This window comes from Cavia porcellus, unplaced genomic scaffold (genome assembly GCF_034190915.1).
Source record: "Cavia porcellus strain 051 isolate PalLab524CR breed Dunkin Hartley unplaced genomic scaffold, mCavPor4.1 scaffold_15, whole genome shotgun sequence".
NCBI lineage: Eukaryota > Metazoa > Chordata > Mammalia > Rodentia > Caviidae > Cavia > Cavia porcellus.
The window spans coordinates 18,804,276-18,815,675 of NW_026947498.1; the positions used below are offsets into that span (position 1 = coordinate 18,804,276).

At 33.6% G+C, this 11,400-nt stretch overlaps 1 pseudogene; it reads left to right on the top strand.

Moving 5' to 3' along the window:
* The first annotated feature begins 2,901 nt into the window (after positions 1-2,901).
* LOC111756673 (COMM domain-containing protein 1-like) lies at positions 2,902-11,183 on the top strand (annotated as a pseudogene).
* The last annotated feature ends 217 nt before the right edge of the window (positions 11,184-11,400 follow it).

The window sequence follows — 11,400 nt, forward strand, 5'->3', positions numbered from 1 at the left end:
TTCAAAGGATCCAATGTGTAGGTTGCTGGCTGCAACTAAGAAACTTCGTGGAGGTAAAACAAAGCTACTTACTTCATGGTAGTTAAGCAGAGCACAGAGAAGAAGCATATCAAAAGATGTACCCTCCAAAGGAAGCTTTCAGTGATCCGCTTGTTATCCCCACTTGCTAATCACAAATTCTGTTATGAACATTACTGAATGAATCTACTGATGAGTAGATGAGTGTAAGGACTTTATCATGTTACCACTTCTCCAGGAGTATTTTATTTCATTCAAATTTATGATTAAACTCTATTGCAACGAAGCTACAAGATAAAATACATGTCTGAGCTAATTTGCTAAGCAGCAACTCAAAATTAATACATGCACTAACTGTGAATAATTTAAGATTAACAGGAAAGTTTAATAAATCTTCTTTGACAAATGATACAATACTCAAAAAATTTCTGTTTAAAATATGTATTTTATAAAGTGTCAAAATTTAATTTTGAGAAAGGAATATAAAAAGTAATTATATGAGCAGACAAATAATTTTAAAAGGAACAAAAATTAAGATCTGATAAACTCATCACTTAGCATAATTTTCCACTAAAATGTAGGAATTGGTTAATATTTAAAAGCTAACATTAAAATTATCACATTAATTAGAAAAAAAATAAAAGTTTTCCATATATCCAGGAAAAATGTGATAAAAACATATGAATTATGAAAATTCCACCAACCTTATGAAACTCTGCCAAAAATATATTCAACTTCATCCTTAAGTATAAAATATAATCATTTCTCTTACTGTAAGCAAAATAACAGCTTGGCAACTTATGTAACTCATAATCAGCAGGGTACTGGAAGTCCCAGCCAAAGAAATGTGTTGAAAAACCAGATAACAAAAAAGTACAAAGTGAAAAAGGAAAAGAAAGTGATTAAAATATGTCACAAAAATAATGCAGAAAATGCAGGAAACTCAGTATTCTACTTCTTTAAATCAAAATTATTTACCAAAGTCATTATATTGAAACATAAAAACTAGCATTCTAAATAATGACATATTACTACAGTAAATAGTAACTTCCATTGATTATAATCAATGCTAGCAAAATGATATATTATGAAGCTACAAAAATTTTTCAAAATTTAATGGTAAACTATTTTAAGTATTTTTACATATCAGAATTTGCATTGAAAATTTAAAATTCTCTATAATGTTAAAAAAAAGTAGTGATTAATGTTAAAATATAACTCAAAACTGGAAAGTATTTATGTGAGATGGAATACATCTAATATGAAACTGCACAAAGAAAATTCTAAATCAACAAGACAAAAAGCATACATCCTAGCTGAGAAAACTGAATAGTAAAAAAAGGAAAATCGACATTTAAGTTTCATAAAATAATGAATATAATTAGAGTAGGGCAGGTGATATATGAGAATATGGTCAAGACCAAAGAAAGGATATTACATTTTCTTAGGAAGAAAAAAGGAGATAATTCAAGCTAATTTTTTTTTTTTTAAACTGGTACCTGGGATCGAACTTACAAACAAGGGCTTGCAAGGCAGGCACTTATGCCGCTGACCTAAATTCCCAGCCCCAAGCCAAATTTTATAATGAATATTTTAAGATAAAATGACTTAAAATGAGTAACTAAAATGAAAACAAATTTCTAAAATAAAATCTGTAGAATAACATGTTTGTGAAGAGTACAAAAGTAGGAATAGGTACTTAAAACAATATCATTTATTACTTATTTGTGCTGTACCTGATCCTGTTCTCCATTCATAATATTGTACTACAAACATCTTAATAGCAGATATCATATCAAAATAAATAAATTAGTATACAAAATTTTAAAAGTTAAAGGAAAAAAATCACTGAAGGACACAATCATGTTTTTGTTGTTGTTGTTGTTGTTGTTGTTGTTGTTTTGTACCAGGAATCTAACTTACAACATTGTGCTTGCCAGGCAGGTGCTTACACCACTGAGCTGAATCCCCAGCCCCACAATCATAAGTCTTAACTGATTTCAAAACTACTCTTTTAAATACTATATAGACATTATTATAAGTGAGGCTTTAACAAAGGCAATAAAGTAACTTAGAAAAGATTGTATATATAAGAAAACAGTGAAATAAAACGTCAACTAGTAAGCAATGGATGATAGTTACAGTTTTACAACTAAACGACCGTGTTATGAAGGAATGAAAATGAAAAAGCTGATGTAAAAGTAATTATATACATATTTAATCTGGAATGATTTTACATTTATGTCAATTAAATATGCATTGTATGAATCAACTTTCTCATTGCTGAGACATAGTACTGGATGAACACAACTGCATAAGCCCATAGAGCATAACATTGAGCTACAACAACCCTCTATATTTTTTAATGTCAATTTGTATGTTAGTATAGTACTAGCCAAACATATGTCTCAGAAGCTGATCCTGAGCAGAAAGCAATTTTTATGTTTAATTACTTGTTATGATGAATGGCAAGGTGTATGCACATGTCCAAAAGTGTCAAGCTGGAATTATTACCTAGATAGTGTGTTAACTAGTTTTTCATATGTTTACCTGAGCATCACAGGGGTAAAATACACCCACACTTTTCTTCTGTTATATAATGTTATGCAGAGGAGACTCACAGTAGTTGCACTGGAGTAAAGCAAAAACCCATTAGTGCATTCTCCCACTGGGCAGTAGAACAGTACAGTGTGTACAGGAGCTCTGAAATAGCAACAAGTGAGTTTTACCCACAAAATGCTCATTGTTAATTTCTGTACATTTAGGATTTGTTTTTCAAAAATTTTTCTTGTAAATGTAGCTCAATTCAGTAAAGTGGCACATGGAAAAGCAGATTTGCAAGTTTTGAATAAAGTGGAAAGTGAATCACCAGATTCCTCATGCATGGATGATGAAGATAATGATGATTTTGAAACTGGCTATGTGAGCCAAAATTCCCATGACAGTGAAATGGAGCAAGAATCAACTGATACAAGTGTAGAAAATGCAGACCTCTTTGCCTCAGATGATGAAGAAAACAGCAATGAAAAAAAAAATTTAACTAGTCAAAATGGTACAAAATTGTCACACAGCCAAATAGAATTATCCAATGTTAGAACAAAATCTAAAAATATACTGAGAATTTTGCAAGAGTGAAATCAATTGGACAGAATTGACAACACTGCCATGTGGTTTTAAAAACTGTTTCTATTTGATGAAATGTTACAAATCTTGTGAATTATATAATTACTGACATACAAGTAAAATGTTCTGTATGCACTAGTAGCCATACTCAAAAATATATTCATTATGACATCTCACTAGCTGAACTGAAAGCAATCAAAGGTCTGCTGTTTTTAGAAGAGCTTTCTCATGGTAATTTCAAGAATGCAAAAGACTTATGAAAAATTAACGGCTGTAGCTAAAGTTTTGTAGAATAAAAATGTCACTGAGTCAATTTCATTTCCTTCAAAATTGCCTGAGGTTTGATGATAAAACCATTTGCCAACAAAGAAAAAGAACTGACTGTCTGGTTGATATTCCCTCATTGGCTGAGAGATTTGTGCATAATTATCAAACAATTTACACACCATCTGAATATGTGATTGTTGATGAATATCTTGCAACATTTCATGGTTGCTATAGCTTCAGGTAGCATATACTACCCCCCCCCCAAAAAAAAAAACCCTGCAAAACATGACATAAGACTTTATGCTCTTGCACATACAAAGACATATTAGCTTTAAATTTAGAAATTTATCCTGGAATTGAGTCACCAGGTGTTTATTTACGTAGTAATAAACCTATGGTACTTTGAACAGACTTGCTGCTCCCATCTTCCAAACTAATTAGAAGGGAACCTTTGACAATTGGTTTATCATTTTCCCAATGATACTACATTTGCTACCAGAACATAAATTGACAAGTGCAAAAACTGTCCACAGGGGCAAAGCAGAATTTCCAAATGAAACATTGCAATTTTGAAACAGAGACCTGCATAGAACAACCTTTGGATTTCAGAAAAATATAACATTGGCTTCATATATGTAAAAGCAAACAAACTGGTATTGCTAAAGTCAACATTGCATCATGATGGAAATATTGATAGGGAAAGCTTAACAAAACAGGGGCTTGAGATAGAAAATTTCAGCAACAAAATCAAAGGCAGAAGAGATGTTGATGGTTATGCAGCAACTATGATGTCATTTGAAACATAAACTATTGGTCATTTGCTGCATTGCACTTGATCCTAAACAACTGTGGCTTAAATAGTCTGGTAGTTTACAGTGAAAATAAAAAGTGTGAAATAAGACAGAGAAACTTTCTTAGAGGATTGGAACTGTAGCTCATAACAGATCGTTGACAACAGAGGAAAAAGAAAGTGTTTCTGCCAAGAGAGCAAAACAAATTGAGAGCACATTCTCTAGCTGAGAGCTAAACAAGCAGGTGCAACATTATGAACACTTACTGAGACAATGGAAAAAAAAAAAAAAAAAAAACAGAAGCTAACTATGTCCCTACACAAAAGGACAAGGAAACAAAACATATGTGTTAACAGTGTAAGTTATATTTGTGTATGAAACATGAAGTTGTCATATGTAAAATCTTCCTTGGGTGTGACAATTGAAAGACTATTTCTGTTTGTAGGCATTTGTTTGTGTTTGCACTGTAGTTCTCATAATTTTTGATATCTGATGTTATCTTTTAGGTTTTATAGCCAAGTAAACAGCTGATGTGAAAATGTCAGTGTCTAGTCTAAGCACTACATAATTGATATTGTATTTTATTGATATCTTATTCTCTTGCTAATTCCACATTTTACAATATAGTGAGACGCTCCTGACAAAAGAGGAAAGCAAGAGAAGTGACAAGAACAGCTTGCAAGACAGGAAAGGAAAGGAAAGCACATGTGCTGTCAGCATAAGCAAGATGTGTGCATGAAACATGGAGTTGTCATGTGTGAAAATCGCCTTGGGTGTAACAACTGAAATGAAGATTATTTTTGTTGTCGAGTTCTATTGATGTTTTCACTGTAGTTCATACAGGTTTTATTTCTAATGTTATCTTTTAGATTTTGTAAACAAATACACAGCTGATGTGTAAATGTTGACTTTTATTCTAAATGCATAATGTATATTAAGAATTTAATACTTTATTTTATTAATATTTTATGTTTCTGTTTACATATCACATAATACAAGACAAATCTCCTGAGAAAAACAAGATCGTGAGATGTCAAGTATGTCATACAAAAAAGGCAAGAAACCAAAGCACATGTGTGGCCATTTGTAAGCATTACATGTGCAAGGAGCATGCTATTGTCTGTGTGTAGATTGCCTTAGATGCAATAATTAAAATAAAGATTTTTGGTAGCATTTTCTTTCTATTTTCATTTTAGATCATATAATAATTTGTTTGTTATATTTTAGAATTTGTACACCAAAAAACAAGGTTTAAAAATTTAATTCTTTTTAAGAATAGTCCATAACAATTAAAATTATGATACTTTATTTTTGTCCCTCATTAAGTACTAATTGTTTAATATAATAAAATTCATAAAATTAAAATTAGCAATTCACCAATAAACTTTTCTAAAGAATACACAAGAGTATTATACTTCCTTGATATTGTGTGTTTATGAACAAACTGGCATTATGCTGCATAGGAAGAAAGGTTTAATTTAGCTTATGATTTCAGAAGATTCACCATATTGTCATCAGGCTCCAATCTTCAAGGCAGAAAGTTTTGATAGAGCAAAACTACTGCATTTAGTTTGGCTGAGAAGAAGGGTAAGGTACAGTACCAAAGAGGAAAGTTTGAAGAATATATGAAATACAAAAGGTCACACCCTCTTCACCCCCAAACATGTCCATGAGTTTGCTCTACTAATCTGTTAGATAACCCTTAATCCAATGAAGTCATCATATCAGGATTAATACAGAATCCAATCCACCTTTTGTCAACTTCACTCCAAAATTCATCTCCAGACGACACTGAATTTCCAAATAAATGTGAAAGCAAGCTCCTAATTCTGCCTAAATTAATAAAAATACTGTAGCCTGTGTACAACTGAAAATAAAAAAATTCCTTTCTCCAAGGCTGTACAGTTCCAATATGTTTTCAAGACTCCAAATGGACATCTCGTTTAAGACTCAAGGCAAGTTTTTATCTATGAATCTCTGTAAAAATAAAAGTTACATTACTTAATTCCAAAGTATGATAACACAGGTTAAATATTATGACTCCAAAAGGGAAAACAGAGGCAGGTTATTGGGTCCTGATCTAGATCCCTCATCTCCCAAATGAGTGTACTTTGGAGATTAAGTAAAAGAGACAAATTGTATGTTTTTTTAGGGCTCCAGGAGGGTCAAAACGCTTTAATTAACTCAAGACTCTGAGGGCTATGAGAAAGACTTCTCTGGATCAGCCCACTTTTATTAGGACCACGGACAAAAGGTAGGGAAACTGACAAAAGCACCAGAAATGTGCAGGAGTTTGGAAATCATTTGAGAGACTTCTCCAAGTAGTAAATTATGCCAATTTAGGAGAACCATCTTATCTCCAAGATGATACTTACGGTAGGATTGAAACTGCAGGAATAATTCCTGCAGCTGCAGCCTCTATTTACTTTCTTAGTGTTGGAGCTCAGGTGTCTTCAGCTGTGGCCTTATCTTGCCCTTTGAGGTATCTCTGGCCTCACAGGCCACTACAGGCCTCAGCCAGGACCAGTGATTCATAGAGGTTCACCTTCTGTGGATCAGCTCCTGTCGCCAGGCCAAGGGCTAGGCCTAGGACAGACTCACAGATAAACATAGAAAACCAATTAGTTAATTTTAAATCCTGCTCCGATCCTCTGGGTAGTGGTCCCCAACAGATGGAAAAAAAAAAAAAAATCAGACCAAATAAAGATTGAAAACCAGCAGGAAAAACATCGTAACCATCTGCTATCAACAAAATACAGTGGCAAAATGAGAATTCAAGGTCTTGGGTGTACCCAACCGTACAGTCTTACAAATTATGGCTCACATGACTTTCTCTTTGGACTGGCTCTGCTCACAACTTGCAGCTTCCTTTGATAGATTTACCACATTCCTGGAATCTTCAGCTTCCTGACATATTCTCTAAAACTTTTTTCTTGATTCCCGGGATTCATGGAATGCCATCACAAGGACTTCTTTGGTACTCTTTGAGATCTTTCTTTTTAATCTGACTAGAAGCCTCTCTAACTTTATAATTTTTACATTGCCCTTGCCAGCAAAACTAGTATCATGGATAATTACAAGTCTGTTTTTAGCAAAAAAATAGCAAGGCATCTTTAGACTATGGTAACAGCAGTTTCTGTGTGCCTGGACGGCATGAACACAGTGAAATGAATCCTGGAGAACCAATTCCTTAAGAGGTCCTTCTTCCTTACGAGTTACAGAGATCATTCTCAGATTAAAGCTACACATTTGCACTCCTGAGCCTGAGATGGACAGGCTCTCACTGATCTCACAGATTCTAAGATGTTCTCATAGCATTTTGGTTTTGTCCTTATACAGTCTCACACTCTCTCACTCTCTCTCTCTCTCTTTCTCTCTCTCTCTCATTGCTAATCTCTTCAGCAACCACATTTTTTTCCTGTATCTGAGTTTACCTGTGGTTGCTTGTGGACAAAAATTAAATTTTGAAAGTATTCTGCTTTGTCTTTCCCCCATACTCTCATTATTAGGATGGCAAAATACAAAAGTAATCAAGTGACATCCAGAATGTTGGGCTGTCTTGTAATTTCTTCCATACAATTAATTAGTAAGCCCATTGCCTTTCATTTCAGTTTCCTGCAAAGTCTCAGCACATGGACAAAATGCAGACAGACACATTTTCTGCTAGGGTGTAACATAAATGGCCTCTATTGCAACTGCAGATGTTCCAGCTGAAAGCTCCTAAGCTTGGATTTTCCTGTACTACAAGCACTTATATTCCTATAAGTATTCTGTTAGCTGAGCTCTGATTAGAAACACACATCAAACTCTGCTTATTGCATTTCAAGTGTTTTCATGCCCTCAGCTCCAAAACTTCCAAACTCTTCCTGCCAAGACTTCTAAACCCCATCATCAGGTACAGTCACAGCAATAATCGCCATTTGAATTTTCTGTATTGTCTTTCCTGTTACTGAGACACAATAGCACACACCAAAAACTTATAGGAACAAAAATTTAATTTAGTTCTGATTTCAATAGATTCTGTATTCTCAGACAGACTTCATGGTAGAAACCTCACTGCAGAAGGGTTTGATAAAACAAAACTGCTTAGTTCCTGATGATTTAGAAGGAAAACTTTGTGAAAAGTGTTAGAGAAAAATGGTCAAGGTACTATTTTTCAAGTACACATACTGAATCCTCCAAAATCCATCCAGACACAAATTCTTAACCTGATGCAATAGACATATAAGGATTAACAGTCACATTCATTTAATAGTAGTTCATTAACTTTGTCTTGGCCATCACAGCCAGTGCAACAAGGAAAGACACATTTTTAAACTGTATGATATGAGAACTGGAAGACAATAAATAAATAAGTATTTGTTTTAAAATTAGATGATTTTCTATGCAGAAAGTTTTAGGGTCATATACAAATCATTTAAATGAACTTAACCAGAAGACTCCAGTTCAAGTCAATAAATTAAGGAAAAACTTAGAAAAAAGATAAAAGGATTCTAAGGGTATTAAAAAGAAAAAGTCATAATAATGTCTATATCAAAAAGGAGACATAATCTACAAAATGTAAATACCATTAGAGACTACCCACATGAATTCTTTCAGATTCATTACATAAATCAATTCTGTATATATATACACACACACACATATATATATATATATATATATATATATATATATATATATATACTTTTTTTCCTAATTATTATACTGATTCAGTACAATCCCTCCAAAACAAAAATCTCCAGCAGGATTTTCTGCTCAACTTGATTTAGTGATTCTAAAGTTTTTGTTGTTGTTGTTGTTAAAAAAAAAGTAAAAAATAGCATGCACAAACTTACAGATTTACAAAACATTAAAGAATTTTCATCCTAGCCATTAAGATGTATATCAACTATAAATATTTATAATATTTAACTAGTTGAGAAACAGAGATTAGATAAGAATAGAATAATGTTGAGAAGAGACTCAGAGTCACCAACATAAAAATGGTCTTAATTGGAGAACAATTTATTTTTGGTATTGAATGATTAGTTAACTATTCGTGAAAATATGAATCTTTATTCCTACATTATTTCACTCACAAAAATTCATCTAAGAGCATTACACTCTTAAATTTGAAATATAAAATAGTACTATCTAGAAAAACATATACCTTGATTGCAATGATATCTGCTATGTTTTTATATTTTGTGTCTAGATGCACCCCCCCCAAACCATCATATGCTCGGAAATGGCACTTCTGGAAGGTGACTGGGTTATTTTGGTGCTACACTTAACTTGCTATTAAGAGACAGACTCCAAAAAGGAAGAATCCGGGTCCTGGTGTGTGACCAAGACAGTGCACATATCTTTCTCCAGGTACTCATTTCCTTCACTGCTTTCTGGCTGCCATAATGTGAGAAAACTTCCCTCGTTCAGGCCTTTTCTCTATACTACAGACCATTCATGGACAGAAATCTCTGAAACATGAATCAAAATAATTTTCTTTTAAATTGTGGGTGCTGGATATTCTATCTCATCAAGGAAGAAATTGACTAAGACTACCATCATCACCTTTAGGTAAACAAATAGTACTTTTAAGTGTGACACTATAAAAAGTAGCAATAAATAATGAAATGTGTGTGTGTGTGTGTGTGTGTGTGTGTGTGATTTCACTTACATCAATCTTCATGATACTACTCCTCAGAAGAGGTAGACAAGTCACAAAGAAATTTAGAGTTCATATTGCCAACAAAACATGCATTCCCCAAACAATCACAGTACTCTTACAAATTCTTAAGAAAGATTGTGTATTAGTTGTTAAAGCTACTGAAACAAAGAACCACAAATTGGCTTACTTAAACAATACAAATTTATTATCTTACATTTTTGTACAGGCTAAAAATCCAAGATCAAGCTGTCTATAGTTTGCTTCTGAGAGTTCTCAAGGAGAAATATTTATGTGTCTCTCCTAGATTTTGGGATGGGCTGCCACCTCTTATATATCTTGCCTTTTGTTTCATCACTGTAACTTCTGTTTTTGTGTCTAAATTTCCCCTTTCTCTAAAGAAACCCATTGTACTTCAGTATGAGTTTGTCTTACTGATGTGATCATCATACTTTTAAAAAGTTCACATACTGAAATAATGTATAGTATTTAAAACCGTGACACGTTAATCCTTTATTTGTTTGTTTGTAGTGTTGTGGATTGAACTCAATCCCTCATGAATGCTAGACAAACATGATTCTGAGCTACACTTGCAGATCAGCATCTGGCTTTTTGAAGGGTGCAATTCAACTCATAATGGACAGATAATGCAATTAATGAAAACATGTAAATATTGACAGATATTACATGAATATCTTGTACTACTGCTGAGTGGCCTGCACAAAGATACTTTCCAGGGGCACCCAGGAATCACTGAGGAGCTGCAGTGGAGCCAACTTTACCAATGGATTTCACCGTTTCACATATTCCTGGTGAAAATGAAGGGGATTCTGATGTAATTTGCAACTTCAGACATGACTTTCAACCAGTTGAAGGCATTCTTAACTGCTCAAACTAAAAAGCAAGGTAGGGGGCTGGGGATTTAGCTCAGGGGCATAAGTCCCTGCCTTGCAAATAGGCAGTCGTGAGTTCGATCCCTGGTACCGATAAAAAAAAAGACCCCCCCCAAAAAAAAAAAAAGATAAAAAGCAAGGTAGGATCACATCTGAAGAAATGCTATTAATTTTTAAGTCTGGAAAAGACACTAGACAAAAGTCTGAGAGTCTCATGAACCAGAATGATTTTGCAGCCTGAGTTGGAGGGTTCACGGCACTTCTCAGTCAAGGCACTGAGCTCATGTACACACACCTGCTGCCATAATGGAGTTGGAATTTTGGAAACCTAAACATGGATCTGAATTTCCATTTTTGGAATTTGATGAGGTCAAAGTCAACCAAAAACTAAAAAAGCTTTCAGAGTTAGAAGAAAGTATCCACACACTGATGCAAGCAGCCTAACTGAAGGTGATATAGGAATTTAAAAGCAAATGTGTTCATGATCCTTCTCCCTTTTGTACAGTCCTGTTCACCTATTTAATACCTATTGGTATTGAATCTGCAAAGTTAAATCTTAAAAATAAATTGGTCAAAGGAATGATTCATGAAGCAGGTAGGATGGATTGGGATAGTGCAATGTTTTCATATAATGAACTACAAATTCAAACATATGAATTGT